Consider the following 23,007-nt stretch of genomic DNA (forward strand, 5'->3'; position numbering starts at 1 on the left):
GCCCTGGCGTTCCCCTGTACTGGGGCATATAAAGTTTGCAAGTCCAATGGGCCTCTCTTTCCAGTGATGGCCTATTAGGCCATCTTTTGATACATATGCAGCTAGAGACAAGAGCTCCGGGGTACTGGTTAGTTCATATTGTTGTTTGATTTCTAATGGTTGAGTTCCTTCAGCTTTTATCCATATGTTAGATTCTAATGCCTACTGTTAAATAATGAAATAGTATAAAGAAGGTCAGGTCATGAGGGCTTTGCCCTTATCAATAGGATTTAGTGTACATATCAGAAACCCCAGAGAGCCCCTTTCATGTTCATATCTAGTGTCCAGTTATCTAAGAACAAGACAGCAAATACCCACTAGATACTTAGTCTTCCAGCAGCCACTTCAACTTTAGACTTCTCAGTCTTCAACGTGTGAGCAAGAGACCTCTGATACATCTGAACAACACATAGCATGCTCTGATGAACTGAGACACTGATGTTATTGAAGCAGTGAGGTGTGCGGAATTCCCCCCAGACTATCCTGGAGTCTTGAAAATTGAAACTGTAGTTATGATTGAAAAGTTTATATTGCCTCTTAATTTGGAGACTATCTCCAACACCTCACATATTGTTATACACAGTATAATATTTTAATAGCCCAAGGGTAGTTCTAGGTTATGTTATAGTTTTTGTTCCTGGACTTTCTTCTTTGAAAAGAAAACTTTAGGTCCTTAGGGACATGCATAACTCAATAATTGGGTTTTATTTTCCTATGAATATAGGACAAAACTTTGCTTGGCTCTGACTGAAGCATTTTTTTCCTCCATCATTTGTGGAATAAATTCTTAGTAAAAATTATCTTAAAGAAAAATATGGCATTGGGGTGTAGCCCTAACTATTCCCTTTCGTTTTGTGAACGTAGGGAACCACGTTTAGGAACTTTCTGTCGATTCTATCCTAAGCCATCCTCTGTACAGTATCTGTGTGATATGATCCTTCCTAAGGGTCCACATCCCATGGGCATTAATTGTTTTCATTGGTTAAGTCAGAGCACTTTGTTGACAATGCCAGATGAGTTGGGAAAAATATATGAATAATATTCCAAAATGTATTAGTAAGGCTACAATGATTGTACAATGGTAGTCTTCTCTCTATATATATTTATATAATTAACAATTATGTCAGTCTAAATACTTGAAGATAAGTAGGAAAGTTCTGGATGGCCCCCCTTGCATCATGGAGTTTGTTGTATCTATTTTCAAGATGCTGCTGAGTATTGGTTTGCTGACAAGTTACATGTTCTTGGTTTGGCAGCACTCAGTAGAGTTTCAGAGAGCAGAACTTGGAATTCCTTGAGCTATTGCCCAACTTCATAAAACTATCATAAAACCCTGTTGCAAATGGATGTTTATAAGTCACTCATTCTATTTATTTTTTCATTCTAAAATAAATTTAAGGTTCCTTCTGCTTTCTGAAACTAAAGTATTGAACATTTGGAAACTGTCTTTATTCTCAAAGGCCATCAATATGGTGCTACTGTTTCTCTGTGTTTCTTCACTAAAAATAGGATGAGTACCTAAAGAGAACAACTTTTCTGAAGTGACTTTTTAAATAATCAGAAATTGGTTGTTGACTTATAAAAGCTCTGAGCTCAGAAAATCATGGTGTATTCTGTGGGTTTTTTTTTTCAGAAAATACTAAAATTACCCATAAAAATTTTATGAACAAGGCAATTTTCAAAGTTGAAAAGCATAACATAATGTTGAAGCTTTCAAAGTGAAGGAGATAAAATCACTCCTTACCTCTCTGACCCCCACCCTGCTTTTGTCCTAGTTTTGAGTTGAAAGCTATTTTGTCATATTGGTCTCTCCTCGGACTGACTGATGTAAGGTCGGTTTTGCCTTGGGTGACTTCAGGGAGTACATCTTTAGCACAATGGGTTCAGTACATATTTGTGTCTGTACCATTTTCTGGCTCCAGAGGGCTGGACACTGTCATTAGCTTTTTTTTTTTTTTTTTGAGTCTTCCCATCATGCCCAATTTATAGTCATCAGAGGAGATGGCAAAGGCTGGCTCTATGCCATTCTTTTGAAAATCATGCAGTGTCAGCCAGAACCCTGGTGGGAAAGGGAAACCACGCTTATTTAAAATACAGTGAATTGCTTTGGGATGTTGTTACACAGAGGCTGGTGAGATGAAAAAAAAGAAATGGAACACCAGTGAATTAGAATAATAGTTATAGACAAGCATGGGAGAGAGAGCAAAGTGTGGCAACAGGGGACCTTCTATGACTTGGGGAACACAGAAAGAAGTGTCATTGACAAAGGAGCTGGAGGGAAGAAGGCAAGGCCGACAGATAACATTTTCCTTCTCTTACTACTTTCCTATGGTTCCCTATAATACTGCATGCTAAAAATTGTTTCAGTTACTCACTTGACAAAGGAAACTGGAAATGGAGTTTGCTATGTGTTCCATCACCTCATAGTGAATGAAATGGAGAGCAAAGATAAAACTATAATCTGCATAGTCATAATAGTTCAAATACAAAGAAAGTAATTGTCACTATATTTTATATTTATATGGTGCCATCATTGCTGGGCTTTCTAGGTAAATAATCATGCTATGAAATATGTCAAACTTTTGTTACTCATTATTATATTTTTTAATGGAGATATTATATGTTCTGTAATTCATTAGTTTCTATCTCTCCATTTTGTTTAGAGAATATTTTAAGGTAACATTCATAATTGGAAGAAGATTTTAGAAATGCCTTGTGCTTATTTGTAACTGAATCTCTAAAGTCGAACTGCACTTGATATAATATAGAAAAAAGTTAAATATAGTCAATTCAAAAAAAGAGTAAAAATGCATGACAAATTATTTTCCTCTAGTTAAAAGAAGCTGGAGATGCACACTAGTAAGATCTATAGAAGATCTTGCAGTGTATCTAGAGGATGAGCCATAAATTTTTAATCATTTAATTTACTCTATTCAATTCTTTCCTAAAAGAGGTTAGTGCTAGCCTAAGATAGTATAGGAAGTGGTGAAAAGAAGTTTTTTCTCAGTACAACATGACTTTAAGCCCAGTTTTCCTGACCTGTGTGAATGTGGAGTGTTTGAAGTGTAAGAATTAGTAAAAGGTACCCAACAAGGAAATCAGTGAACTGGGTAGATGGCACTGGAATTATAACTGGGTGGAGGAGAGATGGCTCAGCAATTAAAAGCAGTTATTACTTTTCCAGAACACCTGGGTTCAATTCTCATCGACCATGTGGTAGCTCACCATCTGTAACTCCAGTTCTGTGGATCCAATGCCTTCTTCTAGTCTCTTGGCAGTGCATAAACATAGTACACTAACATACTTACAGGCAGAACACTATCCACATTGAATAAAATTTTTAAAAAACTCAAAAAACTTTAAAAAGTTATTAAAATACACACTAGATAAAAATAGGTATCATTTTTGTCTGCATGTCTGCATAATAATAATCGTTGTGGTATCTTTTCTCTATGTACTTGGAGGAAAATGGTTTAATTCTTCAATAGAGGAATTATCAAATAGTTTATAGTGGTGAGGGGAAAAGTAGAGAGAGGTTCATTCAGTTTAACCTCATGTAGGAAGTGTGACTGTAGGCTGTCTTTGTCGTGAAGGAGCTAGGGAAAAGAGATTTGACATTAGCCATGGGGTTCAATTTTCTCATCTTTAAACACACAGATCCCAGTAGTACAGACCCAAGTAGTTCATAAGCTCAGCTCAGTGGCCCTCATCATCCATCTTTACAGACCACATCCTTAGAAGATAGTGAAAGTTCTGTTTTTCCTCCTCCTGGAGGGTCTTTGCTCCCCATTTCCTCCCAGCATGAAACACCTTTGCTTCTTTTTCTCCTCCTGATGAAACCCTACCTCTCTTTCAAGACTCAGTTCAAATTTCTCAAGGTTCACAACCTCTTCCCAGATTCTGCTACTCCTTTAAAAAAAATCCTTTTTCCTTTTTTTCTGTCTTTTTCCTTTGTTTATATGTCCTACATCAATAATCCTTTACTTCAATGGGGAGAGGGTAAGTTCTTTCGAAGACACTGTTGTGCAGTACTGTGGGTGCTTTCAAAGTCTTAACACGAACCTCAGAAAAACATGCACACTACATTCAGAGAATGTTATAATAGGATTTGCTGAGATTGGGCCTGAGAGGTTTAGAAGTCTACTTCTGCTTGGCGTATAATGCTCTTCTCTGTGTCTTCTCCTTTCCCATCCTCCTTTCTTTTTTCCTTCTTTTTAAACTTGTTTTCCTTTATTCAAATGGTTTCTTTTTTTTCTAAATACAGATCTTCCTTTCCTGAAACAAGTGTGTATCTTGATACATGAAGACAACTGCAAATACAAATTGATATAAATGTATTTACTGAGAGTCACTCATTTGAAGGAAAACTGAATTATTCTCCGCATCCTATCACATGCTCATCATCACTATAGAACTGAGCAGTGTAAAGAACTCGATGCTCAAAGACACAGGTTAATCTAAGGTTTTGCAGCTGACATGTATGTGAATTCGCAAATTAATATCCCTCAAACTACCACAAAAATTGTCGATATCATGTGACATCTATATGCACACAATTTGCAAACCTAACATTAGATAAGTTGTAGAAGTTATTTCTATTTTCTTAATGAATAAGACTTCTTAAAACACAACCATATTTAAATATGAATCTTAAAATGTTCTAGGACATCTAACATTTCAGAGAAGCAAAGAAGTAAAGTGTTTGAAGTACTGGGTCAGGATAATTTATGCAAAATGTCTTATTTGCTTCTTACTATTTATTATTTCATTAAAAATTTCAAAATCAAAAATTTAAGTTAATTTGCCTTGAGACACCGAGTTATCAAAGTCCACAGAAGATCAGTACAGAGGAAGTTGAAACACTCTTAGGATAGACACAGCTTGGTTAGCTGCTTAACATCTTTTGGGATAGATTCTGTGTGTTAAACATCATTACTATGGTCCTGAGGATAAAGCTCTCACTCATGGTAAGTCTATGTGAGTTTCTCTGACTACCTCTTCTTTATATCACCTTACAATATTTAAGACTCAGTTGGCACTAATTGGCATACATACCAATCTTTCTTACTCACAAAGGCACTTTTAGTAATTCAAAATTGATGTTTGCTAAAACAGCATTTTGTTATCTTTATGCAATGAGAAACTTTTGTGTCTATGAACTTGAGTATCCAAAATTATGAAGTGAGCCTGTAAAGCTATAAACAAGAATATTAGTGCTTGCAATAAGGGAAAATGCTGATTGATGTTTAGATTAAACTATTACTTAAATTGTTACTATGGATTGTCAGCTTGATAGAATATACAGTCACCTAAAGGACCTCTGGGCACATTAGTTGGTGAAATTCTAGACTGAATTAATTGGGCTTGGAAGGCCCACCCCGAATGTAGTCGGCACAAAGGAAATTGAACCTCAGCATTGATCTGTAGCTTGTGCCTAGCTACCTCCTTCTCCTTCTACCATGCCTTCTTCATCATGTTTGACTGTGTCTCCTCAAGCTGTAATTCTCCCTTCATCATGTTTGACTGTGTCTCCTCAAGCTGTAATTCTCCCTTCCATAAGTAAGCTGCCGAGTGTGTGTGTGTGTGTGTGTGTGTGTGTGTGTGTGTGTGCATATATCCATTCCCAACATGAACTTCAGAAGAGGGCATCTGGTATCTTTCTCTCTCACTCTCCATTTTATTCCCTTGAGACAAGATCTCTAACTGAACCTGGAACTAGGTTGTCTACAGCAAGCTGCAAGGATTGTTCGCTCTCAGTGCACCACAGAGAGCATGTCTTCATGAAAGTCCAGAGGATTTAAACTCAGGTCCTCATTCTTACATAGCAAGCCATCTTCTCAGCCTCTTTACTTGCTCTATCAGGAATTTCTGACATAGAATGAGAAAATCAACTAGTAGACATATATAAAATTAAACACATAAATTTCAGTAAGAATATATGCACTGTTATCAAATAATTAGCACAAGAGTATTAGTAAATAGTGCTTGAAATATTTCATTTGGCACCAATGAACTATATGATATGTGACAACCTTCTCAAAGGGCAACAGGGAGGTGAGAAAGACGCTTTGCATGACCTTAGGGAATACTGAATGTATCTGCCTAGAGATCACACAGGTAAACTATGTAACCATCACAACAAAACTGGATCCAGTAACTGAGTTTTGAGGATGCACACCAGGATGACCTTGTCTTTGCTCAAGGTCAGTGCTCCAGCTGAATCACGTGAGAACGATTGCTAAGGAAGAAATGTTTAGAAGAGCATGAGTTCTCAGAGACTCATAACATTCGTTTTAGTATGGCTGAAATGTCAGTATTTGTCTGGTGTGTTTCAATCTGGATAAATCACAGGCTGCAGGACAAGTGTAATGAGAGAGGAAGCTCAGAGACTCCCAGTTCTGCACTGGCAGGCCATGCTCAGGGAGAGCTATTGAATTTTGGAGAGTGTAAGAAGCCAGTTAGTTATTTTGAAGCTGGAGAGACAGAAATGTATTTCAGAAAGTTCACATTTATAATGTTGGCGGGGATATATTAATGGTGTGAACTCCAGGGGACAAAGGACAGAGCTGAGTATTTAAAGCAATCAGCGAGGTCACAGTGTCAGAACTGCGCAGGTGAGAATCATCCAACAGAACTGGGACTTTTTGTAGACTGACTCCCCAGCACTTAGTGAAACCGTGAAGAGTAAGGGGAAATAAAGGCTTGAATCTAACTCTCTTTTCTGCATTAAACGGTGGGATAATTACATTGACACAAAAGGGAGGAGATATGGTGTTGGTTTAAAGAATTGAAAAGCACATGGGGGGGGCATAAACAGCCCTGGAATGAAAGGTTCCAGTGTCCTTCTACATGGAAACACCATCAGAGCCACGTAGAGTACAAAGCACATCCGCACTTTATAGGCATCACTTTAACTGGAATCATTGGACTGAATGGTGTCATCGGGACATCAAACACAACATACAGAACAGGGTAGGCCTCTTAAAACACAGTTTTATAAAGGCAAGCTGAAAGAAATCAGCATGTGAGGTTGGGAACTGTCTACAAATGTAGATAGAAAAATAGACCAAATTATATTCTGAACACCTTTCAGGAGAAGATGTCAGTAAAAGTTTGCCTGGATTTCTACATCTCCCAGAAAGAAATGGTAAGGCTGACATGTGTTCATTTTATCAGAAATAACAAGAGTAACTGCCTGAGGAGAACAATTGCCATGGAGAGAGAAATATAAAAATCTCATGGCATTCAGGTGATGGCCGAGTGGGAAGGAAAATGTGTAGGCCTCTTATAAAGAATTTAACCACAGAGGATATAACTGGAAGATTCTGAAAGTTTAAGTTTTGAAAAATAATAGGAGATAGAGAGAGAAAGAGATTTTCTACCTTTTTATGGGTGAAAAAACCTAACTTGGTGGAGGCTGTTACGGGCACTGATCGAGAGGATGCTGTAAAGTTGCTATGGAGAGTAAGATTTAGATTTAGGACACAGTTTGAAGGATTATGCTCAGGCTTGATGGCAGATAAGCCTTCATAGGAGACTGGAAGGCGATGATAAGAGCCGAAGAGATGCAGCTGCTTATTGACAGACAATGTTTGGGAAAAGAAATCAGGATACCAAATAATGACCAGAGACAGTCCCATTGTAGGTGACACAGCTTGGTGCACTGCTGATACTTCTGAAAATTTCTAACATTTTATTAGCACACTGATGTCTGATGGTCTATTACATTTAAATGACCTACATAACAAAATATATTTTGAATAAAATGTTGTGTGGAATGAGATTTTGAAAATTATTTTCCATTACTGTGAGAGCTATTGGGGCATTTCTTTATTCAGAAACTGAGTCCTATAAACAATCTTTTAAAACTGGCTTGTAGAACTTAGTGCTCCAGTGTCTCCAAATAGAATAATCCAGAAAGTTTCTAATTGGATCAAAAAAGATTGAGTTTTTTTTTCCATTTCAATGCATAATAGAAACAGAACAAAAAGGACTATGTATAGAGTTTGTTCACTTATTTAATAACAACCTAGTTGTGTTTAAATGAAGGATAATTAGTTGTGAGACTATTTTTAATACAAGTAAATCGACATGATAATCCAGCAGGGTTCAATGATAATCCACATGTTAGGCATCACACCATACCATGTTAGTTTATGGTTTATAGCTTCTGAAGAAAGAATAGTTTTGCATCTTTATTTCTATTTTAAAATTATATATATGTATGTATAAATGTGACTATATATTTATCAACATTTTGATATGTGTTAGTATATGAAATGTCTCAATCATGCTAATTAACAAATCCATTACTCCTATAATTTTTCTAAGCTGTAGAGGATTTTGTATATTTTCACTAATATGCTGAATTTAGGCAAATAAATGAATAAACAGTATAATGTGTATAAATATTATAACATGTGGAAAGTAGAACAAGAAAGGATAAATACTATGGGATAAAGAAGGACTGAATTTGGGTAATAGAGCTGAATTATGAAAGATGAAAAATGCCAATGGCTTTCCTAGATTTAGCTCTGTCATGGATTTTGGTTGTTGTTTATGATGGTAGATAAAATTATATTTAATAATAAAAGTGCCAGTGTTAGGAGGAAAATGGATAGTACCAGAAAAAAGTTATCCTAAGGGAGGAGGTACAGCAGATTCAGAAAGACAAATATGCTGTGTATTAATTTATATGTAGATATTACTTGTTAAATCAATGATAAGCAAGATACAATATACAGAATCACAGAGGTAAGGTTAGAGTTAGGGGTTAGTATTCTAGAGTTCTAGATCAGGGGCACAGTTCTCCTTAGAAAAGAGAAATAAAATAAATTGTTATGGATGTTCATTTCTGGAAGCAGTGTTAGGTTTCCTATATATTTTCAGTTAATATTAGTCATTGTTGGATTTCTGCTGGGGTTGAAGACTTAGTCTCATAGCCAAACCAGGCTATTTACATTGAGAGAACAGATTTGAGAGGATGGTTTTCAGATGGCATATTATCTAAAGCCAGGGCATAAGTCTGCTGTAGAATTTTAAGTCTTTCAGTTAGGACTGATGACATTGTTCTATCTTAATGACAAAAATGGCGGACTGGGTGTAGATATATCTTATCCCTTATAAATTACAAAACAGTAATAGTTGTACTCAATTTATATTTTGAGAGAAAAGTTTTTCTTTTTATTTAAACAGAAAGGGTGATATGTGGCAGGATTTTCCCTGTCCAATTACATCAAAATATTAGTGCAACAGGAGGCCTATGATTGGACAGGGAAAAAGGAGGCAGATCTAAGAGTTGCAGGAACAGAGAATGACTCAGGTGAGAGAGAGGAGGCAAGATGGACGACAGACAAGATGATTGGGATAGCACTGGAGATGTGAATGAAGAAAGTACCTAATTAAAAAATAAATAAAAAATAAAATGAAATAAATAAAGTATCATGGGAATTAAAACAAACAAACAAACAAAACAACAACAACAACAAAAAGAAACAGCCTGGCTTTGAATAGCCACAGGTAGATGTGTTATTTAATAGGAATAAAATAATTGGCGTAACTTGTCTAATCTAGGTGGGCAACCTATATCATTATCAATTGTCACAGAAATTATTGTATGAGCATCTTGTGAAGTGAGAATTTATTGATACATAAATATGACTGGTTCATTATAAGCTTCAAGAGTTTTGTTTTACTGGGTTACTGGAATGTGGGACCACCGACCACAGGGGTTTATGGCAGAGAAGGAACTGGAGGCTCCAGAGACAGGTGAACTGGAGCGTGAGGGCTAGCTAGAAACAGAGCCAGTGGTGGAATTGCACTGGGGGCAGAGAGTTGCTGGCAGTAGCATGGGAACTTGCCGGTCATTTTTAATATTTCCCACAACATGTATAGATTTGAGAGTGGTTAACTGTGGTGCATGATGTCTTTCTAAGTTTCTTATAGTAAAGATTTTTTTCAAGAGAATTAAATTGTTTATTGAGTATACATGATAATGGATGATACACAAGCTTCATTCCCATCTGTTATTTTATCTGACACCATTATTCAATTTTGAGATTGCATAGGGTGTGCCAACAACCATTTTGTAACCAATTTGTGACCATGCTTGGATGACCCTTTCAATGATGAAACTCATTAAAAGTTACAACAGTAACTGGCAGTTTAACAACATCAAGGTTTGTGAAGACAACGGCTTCTCCACCCAAGCAACCATAAATAAATTCCAAATGGAACTTGGCACCACCCTGAAGGAATTCTAACTTCACACGGTTGGGGAAGTTTACCAAGATGGCTTCAGAGTAGACCAACTTTACACAAGAATTTTTGTCCATAGGAAGCTCTAGGGAAATCTGACAAAAAAAGTGTTTTTTCTATACAAGACCTTTACACACACACACACACACACACACACACACACACACACACACGAACAGGTGTTTTAAAAGTTTAACAGGCACAGATTAAATTCAAACAGTAGGTTACACAGCATGAGCCAAGTCCCATACACAGAGACGCTAATGATGATTTTTAACAGCCATACTCCTCTAGATCTTGAGGTCCCTATTGTCTGGGTTCACTACTCCAGGGCTAGTGAGTCACTATCACCACTGTTATTTGTTACCTTGGGTGGATTATCAAATAAAAAATGATGAAATAAAATAAGCACTAATACTTCATGGAAAGACATAAAAAATTAACTTGTAACTACTATGTAGAGGGTTGTCTAACGCTGTTTGTATTCTAATGCTAAATGCTCTTCTCCAAGATTTGGAGTCAACACATAGCCTTTGGGACCTGGCCCCCATGTTAATTCTAATTGGTGGCAAAAGATGCCAGCAGCCAATAGTAGGGGGCAAGAGAGATAGGCAATGTTTAGGTTTTCTGGGTTAGAAACCTTGAGGAAGGAAGAGGAGGAAAACAAGTTACCATGGGATAGTAAGAACATACAGTAGAGAAGCAACGAGAGCTGACATGGCCTCTGGTCAAAGAGAACATGGCTCAGAGGTCTGACTTTTTGGAGTTAAGAGCAGCCAAGATGACACATAGTAAGTAATAATGGGGTTACTGATAAGAAGTAGATTCTAACAGCATGGAGGGTAGGCAGTTGCCTAGCTATTGTGCTCCTTAAAGCATATTAAAGTATAAATGTTGTGTGTGTCCTTCATCTGGGAATATAAATGGTTTAAGGCAGTATATTTTTCAAATATTTTGTACAAGACTACTAAATGTTTGATACACTATGTCTGTAACAATTAACAACAAACACAATGAATAGAGGTTCACTGGTTTAAACTATAAACAACCTTCTTGCCTCTGCTTCTGCTGCTTTTGCTTCCTTTGCTTCTTCTTGTTCTTACTCTCTTTGTTTTTCTTGTTATTGTTCTTCTTGAAACTCTTTACCTATACTTGTGTCTTCTAGTGAACTCCCTATTTTCTCTTCTAGCCGTTTCTAAGTTTCAAGTTTTATATTGAGGTCTTTGACCCACTTGGGCTTGATTTTTATGTGACATCTAAGATAAAGATATGATTTTATGCTTCTATATGTAGCTATCTAGTACTCCAAGCGCTATTTGTTGAAGATGCTCTCCTAATCCAGTGTGTATTCTGGCATTTTTGTCAAAACTCATGTACTGTAATTGTGTAGACAGAGTTGGGTCTTATACACAATTTCATGAATTTGTGTGTCTGCATTGTCGCTTGGATATACTCTTGTTGCCCTGTGTCATGGAGATCCTGTAACTTTGGACTGGCTTCATGCACTCCAGCAGTTCATGAATGGGGTAGATGTTGGGTGGGCCAATTCAAACCCTGGATCTGGGTCTGAGAGGTATAAGTGCTGGTTAGTCCACTACCTTTCTGGCTGTCATGCCCTCAGGTGTCATGTCTCAGCTTTGCAATTAGGGCCAGCTCTATCCTGCTGCACATGTTAGATGAAGATCCTGCTTTCTCAAGTGTTGTAGCAAGTGAGGGGCAGGGACAGCTCTCTCATTCTGATGACCTTAGGGCTAGCTGTCTTGCCTTCCATATGTGGCAAGGGGTGAGAGGTGGGTGACATTTCTCCATTACCCATTTCGCTGCATAGAAAACAAGTTTTGGGGCCAGCTCTCCTACCCTCATGCCTTCAGGGCCACCTCACCAGTAACACTGCTATCAGGAACAGCTCTACTGTGCTGCTCAGGTGAAGGGCAGGACCAGCTCTCTTGCTTTCATGATGCCGTTGGAAATAGCTTTCCAACAAACTGCCAATGTGGAGGGCAAAAGACATCATCAGAGAAGCTTTCTCCTAGATCAGATGAGAAGAAATATGGAGACCCACAACCAGACATTATACAGAACATAAGAAACCTTGGAACACTTAGCCCTAAAGATGTCTCCATCAAATTCCTTTTATTATGGCTGAGAAAACCACATGTTACATATTTATATTAGAAATTAAGTTATTGTATACCATGTTAGAAAGCTGTGTGAAATGTATTGTGAAAATTAATTCTAGTCGCTAAGAACGCAATAAATGCCCTTAAATTCACATCAGCCATATTGCCAAGCTAGGTGGTAATATCTGTAAGTTGGCACAAGTGAAATAAGTTATAACTTGTAAGTTTATTGTTATGAAATATATTGTAGAAAACCTCAAATGTGTATATCTATGTTTCTGGTATTGTTTTCATGACATTGATACAGCCTCTGTGTTTCTATTAGCCTACTTCTGAAACTTCTTGAAACTATAGCCTTTTGTATCTATTCTATAATATATGTGTGCACGCTTGCACGTGCTTGAGCATATGCACACACAGATATATACTTGTAGATTGACCTATTTACTGTGTGATGTCTGACAGGTAAGTGAGAGTGAACATTAATATTTAAGATTGGAATAGAAAAAAATCTGTTCACCTTGGTTGGTCAAATTACCATGAGAAACAGCATTATCAGGCAAATCTCTACCTCTAATTCAATAATAAATTACAACATTGTAAAAAAGACACAAGTATTATTGACAAACATATTGTTTCTGGAAGAGTGTGCTCATAAAAATACCCATATTTATGTAAAGTTTCAGACCATAGTGTGGCAATTTGAAAATTTAATATTATTATCTCTATAAAGCTACTTAGAGAGTTTCTAAGATCATCATTAGTCCTGTAGAAGCATAGATTTTTTTTCCCTCCAGGTATAAAATGATCATTACTATTTTGGAGTAGAAATTACCTTGGTCTAGTAACCATGGCAACTAATTGAACAGAACAATGCAGTAATAGCTACTTCTGTATAATGGTAATGGAGCTATTGGCACTCCCTAGAAGATGAAGGAAGTATTACAGGAACCTCATGTTGGATTCCAGCTATAACTTCCTCTTGCTTCAGCCTCCTGTCTCCACAATTGCAAGTAATCTTAGGGGATTGTTGAGATCTTGCTGTGTTCTGCTTGAAGTTCCTCCATATGGCATTAAACAGTGAATTTTTTTAAAGCCTATGTCTTGTCCTGAAAGACCCTATTTTGAGGACAAACCTAGAGATAGAAAGATTTTACACCCTAGTGTCAATAAAAACATATTTCTGAAATCCCTCCTTGAGGCACAAACTAATAAATGAGCTATTTGTTAAAGAAGACAAGGTGTCAGTTGATAAAATTATCAAAGTAAATCAGCACTGTATAATTTATGGGAAAATAAAATTGGAAGTATTAAAGTGATACCAAGAAAATAAGACCCTAGAATGTTTCTAAGACAGTGGATGGAGAAAAGGGTGCAATACCTTCACCTTGATAAAGGATATCTATAAAGGTGATGATTTTAGTCACCACCAGCATGCCATCAGATCATATGTACATATACATATACATATACATATACATATACATATACATATACATATACATATACATATACATATACATATACATATACATTATGTCTAAGGAACACCCGGTAGAGAACTCTCAACTGTACTGGGGGCTTCATCTCAGCTCACTCCTCACTGTTTATACAACCTAATTGCTAAACATCCATACACTAGCATCCTCTGTCTGGACTTGTTGTCCATGTATCTGCCCATCTTGACCCAGTCAGGCCATTTACATCAATAGTTTTCATGATCCCTCATATCACTCCCTTAGCTTAGCTTAACACTAAATTTCATGTAAAAACTCTGTCCTTGTGACTTAACAATGCAGCATAGTTGCTCAGCTGACAAGCAGCCTTATTTATAATAGCCAGAAGCTGGAAAGAACCCAGATGCCCCTCAACAGAGGAATGGATAGAGAAAATGTGGTACATCTACACAATGGAGTACTACTCAGCTATTAAAAAGAATGAATTTATGAAATTCCTAGGCAAATGGATGGACCTGGAGGGCATCATCCTGAGTGAGGTAACACATTCACAAAGGAACTCACACAATATGTACTCACTGATAAGTGGATATTAGCCCCAAACCTAGGATACCCAAGATATAAGATACAATTTGCTAAACACATGAAACTCAAGAAGAATGAAGACTGAAGTGTGGACACTATGCCCCTCCTTAGAATTGGGAACAAAACATCCATGGAAGGAGTTACAAAGACAAAGTTTGGAGCTGAGATGAAAGGATGGACCATGTAGAGACTGCCATATCCAGGGATCCACCCCATAATCAGCATCCAAACGCTGACACCATTGCATACACTAGCAAGATTTTATTGAAAGGACCCAGATGTAGCTGTCTCTTGTGAGACTATGCCGGGGCCTAGCAAACACAGAAGTGGATGCTCACAGTCAGCTAATGGATGGATCACAGGGCTCCCAATGGAGGAGCTAGAGAAAGTACCCAAGGAGCTATAGGGAACTGCAACCCTATAGGTGGAACAACATTATGAACTAACCAGTACCCCGGAGCTCTTGACTCTAGCTACATATGTATCAAAAGATGGCCTAGTCGGCCATCACTGGAAAGAGAGGCCCATTGGACACGCAAACTTTATATGCCCCAGTACAAGGGAGTGCCACAGCCAAAAAGGGGAAGTGGGTGGGTAGGAGAGTGGGGGTGGGTGGGTATGGGGGACTTTTGGTATAGCATTGGAAATGTAAATGAGCTAAATACCTAATAAAAATGGAAAAAAATAAAGTTAGAAGATAAAATATGAGCTAATAATAAAAAAATAGGGTTCATTATCTGATGGACTCCCACAAGACTCTCTTTATATTGCTATCAGTGTTCAGCTTCTGTATCTCAGGCATTTTAGAATTCCTTGAACTCTGCTTTTGTCTCTTTAACTGTGTGTGTGTGTGTGTGTGTGTGTGTGTGTGCATTCTTGTGCATACACTTGATTATGTGTGATTGTAGCTAGAATGTGGGTGATCTGAGAGGTAATATCAGCAACTAAGATTGGATTAAATAAACCCATGTTTCTTTTTTTCTTAAGATACTCAAGATTACTTAGAAAATTGCTGTCAACTCAACAGTTATAGTTTGTAAATTTATTTTCATTAAGCGATTTCATGCATTGTGGAAAGACACAGATGTGATCATCTATTTGCAATTGAATTGATGCTATAATGACCTTCCTAATAGATTTACTTAGGAAACATTAAGCAATACAAGTAGAATTTAGCTAGGGGAGTGCTGCCCCCAAAAGTCCCCAAAGATAACTACTATGCTAATGAACTCCATTTCACATCAGGGAAACTTAGGATGTTAGGCTTCTAATGTTTGTTCACTAAGACAGACCTCCAATTAGGCTCCATTCTCGTAACAAAATAAGAAGACCCTGACTTAAAACTGGCCATTAGGTTCCTATTCATATCAAAGAACATATCTAAGGAACAGCTGAAGTGGGCAACAGGGTCATAACCACGATTAAGTACTGCTCTACCATTAAGTCCCTTGTGTGCTTATTAGAAAAAGAACCCTATAATTCTATCAGGTAGGCAAGTTGAATCTGGCTAATTTCTACTATTTGAAAAAAAAAAAAAAGCACTGGTGTACTTAAGAAATTATGTGGTGATATATTTGCTATATAAATTTTCCATCTTCCCAAACGATCAGACTTACAGTCTCTTGTCTTTTTAAAAATTGCTCAAAGAATAATCTGGGGCTAGGACCTGAAAGAGATTTAAGGATGACCGTGTGTAGGTACTACACAAGCCTAAACTGTTTATAAGTTCACAAAATCTTCAATCCATACCTGGCTCTTCCCTGAGCACTAGGTAGAACTAGAAGTGAGCTATATCAAAGAATGGAGTGATTTTTCACTGGGAAAGCATTTTACTATTAATTAAATGAGTGGGAAGTTACTACTTTAGATAAAAGGGAGAGATAAATTCTCTTCTACAAAAAAAACAAAAAAGCATACTGGGTTTAGAGATTATTTTTTCAGTTAGGGATGCCTTCAAATGCTAATCATATCTGAGGAAGAGACAGGGTAGTGGCTACAATTTTCTTGCTGGTTTAGAACCTACATGGCAGTGTCTAAGGATAAGGAAGAAAACTGTGTCATGGTAAGTGACTATAGATGATATAAAGCTAAAAATAAAAAAGTAGTGCCTATCATCTCCACTGCTGTAACCAAAGCTACTTTTTTGAGGAAATGATCGAAGTGGCAGGGTATTTCATGCTATATTAGACATTGCTAAGACTTTTTCTTTTCATCTTCTTAGCTACTAATTCTGGAATATGATTTGCACTTGTTCAGAATGGACAGTAGCAAATCTTCAAAGTTCCTTCCAATCTTCCACCAAAAAAAAAAAAAAAAAAAAAAAAAAAAACCACATGTGTGATATATAGAACTGTGACAGCTGTTGGTTGTCAGTCTGATACTCCTAGGAAGAGGCTTCCTTAATTGACAATTGCCTCTGTAAGACTGGTGTATGGGCATATTTTAGGGGTATTTCCTTGATTGATAATTGATGGAGAATTACCTTGCTCATTCTGGACAAGTATTATTCCTGGGCAGTATTCCTGGATTGTTTAAGGAAACTTGCTGAGAAAAATGAGGAATAAAGCAGAATATGGCACTTCTTCATGGTTTCTGTTCCAGTCACTGCCTCCAGGTTCATGTTCTGAGTTCCGACTTTGGCTTCCCTTGAGAATGAGCAGTGATCTGTTAGCCAATTAGACGCCCTTCTCTCCAATTTGGCTTTAGACGTGATTTTACTGTAGCAAGAGAAAGCAAACTAAGGTAAGCACTAACCTCCAAGTGTTTGACACTAGTAAAACAGCAGCTGGGGGGTTTAAAATGCAGTGTCTTTGTGGAGAGTGACTGGCTCCCTGTGAGCTCTTGGTCATCTAGACCACCCAATGCTTTTGGCACTATTGTCAGAACTTCAATGGTTAGAATCTATTGCTATAGACACTGCATTCATTGGTTAAGCAACCACTAAGAAGTAAAGCTTCAGTTGAATCGGAAGCTTCCTCCTTGCTGGTAGGTTTTCACAGTGTCAGAAGTTGTGCCTTACAGGTTTCTGGCAAAGAATTATCTCCAAGTATACTCTGTTGTGAACCCTCTATATTATACTGGGAAAATTCCAGGTAACGTGTGTCCATTGGTGCAATAGTAATACAACTGTGATGGCTGTAACCAATATCTTTCTGATGGGATCTAAAGAGTGGCTCAGAGGAGTGATTCATTTCTGGTTCTGTTAACCAGCACAAAAGTCTGGGCAGAAGCAAGTGCTCTAATTACTTTAATAGATATAGTATGATATGACTGTGAAATTTATTGATAAATGTTTGTGTTTCTGCCCATACACTTTTGGCACTGATTGTGGAAAAGGTTTTCTTGCAGTAGTCCATGGCTACAGATGGAGAGATTCATCATCAGTCCAATTGACAAGAAGAATAATGACTGCAGTGGTATTGCTATGAGGGATAGGTATAAACTGACAACATGACCACCCCATAGAACAATTAATGGTTAGCTTCTTATTATTAATATGAAAGAAAGAACATTTATTTCAATGTTGTTTTCATTATGTTAGCTCCAGTCGGTTTTGATTGGTAAATAAAGTTGTTGGTGGCCAATGGCTGGACAGGGAGAGAGAGGCAGGACTTTTAGGATTCCCAGGCAAGAGACCAATGAAGGAGAAAGGAAGCAAAAGCCTCCATGTCTGGAAAGGTGGAGAGACACCATGCCTGAGAGATGTAGAAGACATTGAGAATAGATATCATGTAGGTGTGAGGGAACACAGCCTGAGAGGGTTGTATGTCTAGCTCAGGAGCAGTCAAGATAGGTTTTAGTAAGTAATAACTCAGAAATATCAGAGGGTGGTTGATTAGCCATTTGGAGGTTAGGAAGTGACCCAGCCAATGAGCTGTTTTAGGCGTGTGTGTGTGTGTGTGTGTGTGTGTGTGTGAGAGAGAGAGAGAGAGAGAGAGAGAGAGAGAGAGAGAGAGAGAGGAGTGTGTGTTTCATTCAGGAACACAAAACATTAGCGTGGTAATGAGAAGCACTGCCACTCAGATCAGGGATCAATTGAGTAGCATTAATTGTATACAACAACAGCAGGAGGCATCTGGATGAGTTCAGAGTAGAGTAGGAAAATAGGAGGCTGAATATGGACAGAGAATGGACTTGGCCATGAAGGAAACAGGAAAGGAAGGAACACAGAAAGTAGACGATCACGATCACAGGAAAGCAGAAAGAAGAGAAGGAGGAAGACACAGAGAGAAGACAAAGAAAGGAGCCTAGCCAAAAATATCAAGCTTATAAGAAAATGAGTATCTGGGAGTAGAGAAGCTGAAGAGTTTAGGGTACAGGAAGATAGAGAAGGAGCTAGGATGTTAACATGAGTTTTGAAATATGACAGGTACTTGTGATACTGAAGGAGCCTGGAGACCAGCATGTGCTTTGGTGTACTAATGGATACCATAGATAGCCATTTGTCTTTTGTTTTGGAGTTTGGGGAAAAGGAGTTTCCTTTGGACGTGACAGGTTGGGGTCATGGCTGTTTGTTTGTTTGTTTGTTTGTTTCAAGCTACCAAATATTAAGTACTCATGTAATGGTTATAAAATCTCATATGGATTTACAAAGTAGCAAGATTTTATTCAAATCCAATCAATAGTACACGTTAGGCATACTGTCAAGTGTGATAGAGTGTAGATTAGTGCTTGGAGTCTCTATTTATGGGGTCAAAAAAAAAGGGGGGGTCATGTGAGTGCTAAGTTGCATCCTTTGCATGGGTGGCTCTATAGCTTGATTGACAGAGTAAGTTTTATAATTCTCTTTATGCTACACATGCATCTGAATTTAGTAGTTTGTGCCTAATTATGTATAAGCATAAGATGATAAAGAGGTGTTTTGCCCTAAGAGTTTACTTTAAGGACAGAATTTGCCTCTTAAAAATGTACCCCAAATCAATCTAGACCAGACCATAGCTTTTGTTCCCTGACTTAAGTAAAATACAATAAAATATAATCCATTTAACTCTGATGGCCATTAAGGGTAGAAGAAGCATTTCTTTGTTCAGACAGAAGTGTTTGTGTTGCTATAACAGGATGCTAGGTACATAGTTCAGAGGGCATATTATATGCAGGTAAGGGTCCTAGGCTGTCAAGTGTTAAAAGAGAGGAGTTAGTTTAGCCAAAGCCAAGTGGAGTCATAGGCTGCTAAATTATTCCATACACTTTTTTGTCTCAGCATGGCATCTACACTGCTCAGAAAGCCATCTTGCATATACCACCCCTTCTAAGTCTCAGGGAACATTGCAATAGACAAAGGGGCAGAAATAAAGTGAGAGTTAGAGGAAAGAAGTAGAATGATGCAGTGTGGCTTTCCCCCTCCGGGTGTTATATTACCTCATCATCATATTGAAGTGGAGATTACCTCGGATCTGTAGCTATGCTAACCAACTGAGCAGAACAATACAGCGATATGGTAGTGGTGATGGAGGTGCTAACATTCTTTATTAGAAAGACAGGGGTCGGGGGTCGGATCCTAGCACCTTCACCAAAGATTCCAGACATTATTCCTTTCCGTCTCCAGTCCCAGTGTCAAGAGATCTTGAGAAATAGTAGAGTGTTTAGGAAAGCAGGTTAAATGAATGTGAGATTCCATGATGCATCGCCCATGAAACTCCCCTTTGTGATGGACTGTGACTTTGTGCTAATGCAGCTGGGTTGGTACTATCCACTCTCATATAAGTAACCCTTTACCTGTTCTCTCTGAGTAACTCCACTAAACTAACTGCCTTACCTACCTAGAGTTTAGTTGAATCGTTTTACTGATCTTTCATGTGTGCCCTACCCGGGTTAAATATACATTTGCTTATGTCTTCCCATGAAAAGTTAGTACAATAAGCCCACTGTTCACCTACTACAGGTAAGCAATGTGTAGAGAACTAAGGGAGGGGTGTCTGAGCCTTTTATAAGAGGTTTGGACAATGGAAATCAAGAAGCATGACTTTTCTGTCTGATCTATGGTCAGTATGATAATTCACAAAATCATTGTCTTTAAGCTTTCCTGCCATGTCACCCACAAACGAATCTTTCCTAATACACTTCAAATTATACATCTTTGTATATCTCTAGTGTGTGTTGTAGACATGTGTAAACTTAAAAGGTGCCAGGAACATTTTAACAGCATTCCCGTTCTTCTGAGATACATTTATCTCAAGTCTGTTGTGTGTTCTTTATTGTAATCATAGAATCCAAGTTTTTGTCCAATTTTACTTATAGCTGACAAAGTTTCATGTAACATAGATACTCCTTCTCTATAACAGTACTGGACAGCTATATGTCATAAGCAGGTTATGTCAGAAACATGGTCACATTTTTTCCTTTTCAAAGCATTTGAAATTACTGGCTGATAATATATTCTCAAGGTATAAATGTTTCAATGTCAGCAATTTGCCACAATTGTCTGTTTTTTTCTTTATATCCCCAAGGAAAGCACAAGGTATTTTATTCCAATATTTATTCCTAATACAAATGTTCAGATTGCACATATCATACAGTTAGGTTACCAAGGGTTAAAGAGGCAATGACAATCCTACAGGCCTGGAGTGAGGGTGGGGGGAGTTGAAGGGAAAATAATGCAAAGGAGTCTAGGGGAGGAGTTGGCCATAAGAAACCAGGTGAAGGTCTCTGCAGAAGCATGGCAGCAGCTCTTGTAGACTACAACATGAAGTTATACTGTAGGATTGAGTGCAACTGTCAAAGACAGGACCAGGTCCAGACAAATGAGCAGGCAAAAGATATCAGATCCAGATGGGAAAGCAGGAGGATGGACAGATGGTGGTCTGAGTAGTTTGAATCAATAGTGAGGACAAATAGTGAAGCTCAGACTGTTGATCCTTCAACATACAACCAGGCGGTCAAATGAAGGGTTGGTAGGACAGCCACCATTTCACTGTCAGGTGTTCACTTATTTACAGAGTCCAGGTAAGGGAGAAATACCCTTTCCTTTGTCTACCATGTCTTGCAAGTGATTAGGCCTGTGTTTCCTAATATAATTTTAATATACCATGCACCTGTACATTTACTCTGATAAATTAATTATGATTCAATCCTTGTCCTTCCAGGAAGTGTACTGCTATACACATGGTGTTGTCCATGTGTCTACTCAGGTGTAGAGCTCCTTGTAAGATGATCTATCTAGAAAAAAAACAGGCAAAAACTATTATTTTCATGTAATATGGACTAACTTAGAATAGAGCAGTGCGATACCAACTCTCGCTTCATTAAGAGAGCAACCCTTCAAAGTATTCATTCTACAGCAGCCATTTTCAGGTAATCCTAGTGGACAAGGCTTCTGTACTTGGGAACAGCAATGTTCTGGGTTCTGGCACCCACCTCTACAGTGACATACTTCCTACAGCAAGGCCACAACTCCTCCAAAAGGTCACATTTCCTAAGAGTTCTACTTCCTATGGGCCAAGCATTCAAACATATGAGTCTATAGGTAGCCATTCCTATTCAAACTACCACACCCACCTTTGTTGAATAGGTATTAGTTGCTGATATTCCAACCTGGCATATTTTGGATCTGCCGGGTGGTGTGTGATGTTTACTCTTGCAGTCACTGAGTGATGATTGTGAAAGAAGTATCAGAAATGCTCTTGGGTCACCAAGTCCAGATGTACCTTCTATTGCACAAATAAACCCTTTGTGGAGCTATAAGGTTCTTGTAGTTTCTAAGGAGTTGAGGTTGGTGTATGAGTGCTATGTAACTGAGATTTATAAGTGAGACACAAAGGTACTTGGCACATGTTTTCAATTGATAGCATTATACTTCCTAGTGGTGGAGAAAGAGGAAAGATCCTTGGAGTATACTACAGCCTCTGGTTATCTGGTTTGTATCCTCAGATGGGACATGCAAAAGATTATGTGAACAGGTAGGACAGTAGGACAGTGCTGTTTCTCTCTTTTGTATGGCCATTTTTGTTCATGTGTATTATCAAATTCTCATTAATTTTCTAGTTACTTCTCTTCTACCTTGGATGCTCTATATAACTATTCTTCCAAAACTCTGCTTGTGGGTATGTGTTTTTATTGATAATTTTACCTTTCCACTTCACCAATGACTTAATAAAATGCCATGTTTGTAGTTGTGCTAATGGGTTACAATTTTTATGTCTTATGGATTGGAATAATGGAAAAGTTTTCCTGTTCTTAAACAACAAAATACTTTTCCTGCTATTGGTTCTGACTCATTTATGGTTATATTAAAATGCCTCTAAATCTTTAACCTATTTTCCCTGACAAAATTATGAAGCATGCATACACACACACACACACACACACACACACACACACACACACACACACACTGTGCTTTTTGGCATTTAGCCAATAGCACCAGTTCGCTTTATCACTAAATCATCATTTCCCAGTAGACTTGAAATATTGCTCTTGAGCCTCGAATTGGGTTGCCTTGCCAGCCTAAATATGAATTGTTTCATCTTGTCTTATTATATTTTGTTTTGTCCTGTTTACCTGTAGTCTCTCTCAGACCTCAAACCTCTTTTGCTGTCTCAGAGGAGATGGAG

The sequence above is a fragment of the Mus musculus genome, chromosome 16, assembly GCF_000001635.26.
Source record: "Mus musculus strain C57BL/6J chromosome 16, GRCm38.p6 C57BL/6J".
Classification (NCBI taxonomy): Eukaryota; Metazoa; Chordata; class Mammalia; order Rodentia; family Muridae; genus Mus; species Mus musculus.